The sequence below is a fragment of the Peromyscus eremicus genome, chromosome 1 (genome assembly GCF_949786415.1).
Source record: "Peromyscus eremicus chromosome 1, PerEre_H2_v1, whole genome shotgun sequence".
In the NCBI taxonomy this organism is placed as follows: Eukaryota; Metazoa; Chordata; class Mammalia; order Rodentia; family Cricetidae; genus Peromyscus; species Peromyscus eremicus.
Window position 1 is genome coordinate 47,964,865 of NC_081416.1, and position 1,968 is coordinate 47,966,832.

Genomic DNA, 1,968 nt, shown 5'->3' on the forward strand with positions numbered 1-1,968 from the left:
ACACACACACACACACACACACACACACACACACACAATACAAATAGAGGGCACACAGTGATATGATAGAGAGCCCAGTTTCTAAAGTTAGGTGTGTGATTCTAGAATTTTCTTTGGGCAAGATCCCTTGTGATCATGAACATTCTGTTCTGTTCCTCAATTTTTTTATGTACAGAGCAATCTCTTTCTTAAAAACATCCAGAAGAGTATAGGTAGTAGTTATTTTTAGTAATATCAGTTGTCCCAATCCTTGAGCATAGGAATTCTCTCCCCTCACTAGAATCTCTTTAGATCCTTTCCTTCAGCCATTTGAAATAATTATTGTTGAGGTCTTTCACATTCTTAGATATGTTTCCTGCAGTACAAATTGTGAATATGATTACTCTCCTCATCTCTTTAGCAGCACATCTACTATTAAATCATTACTGCAGAGAAAAAGCTACTCTATTAATTGATATTTTGAAAAAAGAAAAGAGCAACTATGATTACTGCAGACAGTAATGGGGGACCAGAATTCTGTATCATTGCCTTCTGCTTCCACTAAAATTGTCTCATAAGTCATGGCAATTCACATCCCTGTTGAAGCCTCATACTTTAAGGGAACACTGTAAAAAATCACTGAACTACATCAACCTCCTTAAGGATTCTGTGTTTATGTAACTCAAGACCTTGTCTATTTTATTTGGCAGAATTCCTAAAGTCCATGAGGCAAACAGATTTGACTTACATCATACAGTAGACCTGTGAGAGACCAGCCACACAGATATTGCTTTTCTGGCTGCAAACTCCATGGTTTTCTCTTAATACTATTGGCTGAAGTCTAGACCTTCCTAAATTTGTCTTATCTCCCTTTCAGAATGTTTGTGCATTCTACTTCCAATCACAAGGGATTAGATTTACCCGTTTCTTCTATGGAAGCATAGCAGGTAAAGGAGTGGTGGTGCCTGATTCCATGTCCTACATTTCATACATATCATTCCTTTCTATTACCTCATGTTGTTGCATATCAGTAATGGTATTTAGTACCTGCCTATCAGTACAACTGTGATGTCTCCTGGGTCCCTCATTTTAGTAACCCACTTTCTTATAGTAGCTTTCATGTCACTTATAGTGCTGTGCTCCCATCACAAGACCCCTGAGCAAGACCACCAGAGTGTCGATATCCAATGCAAAACACATAGGGGTTTGTTGATAACAAGCAAGCCCGGGCTTGGTTCGTGTCCAACATTCCAAAACAGTGAGTGGAGGAGGATGGCCTTGAGCTCTCAGAGTGAGGAGTTTTTAAAGGGAAAAACTGTAAGGAGGGTGGTACAAGCTTTTATGTCATATGATTGGGTCATATGTAACCTTTGTATTTACCGGTTGGGAGTTACAGTTATCATTTTTGGGCAGGCCTGGACAAGTCCCAGGCTATGTCCTTGAGTTGCCACAGAGGCTGGCTGGCCTAGCATGTACTGACATTGAGGGCTGACTCAGCGGCCCAGGCTCTGTCCTTGAGCTGCCATGGATGCTGTCTGGCCTCACATATTCACATTGACCCATGCACATAGCTCTAAGTTCATGAGGGGTCCCAGACAGTAAACAATTGGCTGAACCTTGAGCAGTCAGCGTACATGTAGAAAGGGAGCTACTGCAAGGACTATGTCTTTTGTTCACAGCCCTCCCAGAAACTGCTTGCTCAAGTCTCAGGAAACTGAAATTGAGGCCTGATCTCTGAGAAAAGACTGAGCAGCCTGTTATGGTGTCTGCTTGGTCCTTTCAATAGTCATCATTATCATAATAAGTATCACACCACCTGAAACAACTTGAGGTCTATACATGCATTCCTCACCAGTGGGTGTTTATAAGTATGATCTTATTTTCTTGGCATGCCTACTCAACATATGGATACTTACTGCAGTGTGGAAAGCCAAGGATCAGGCAAAATCATAGAAAAGATCCTCTTGAAGAAAATTTTAGAATTTGAGA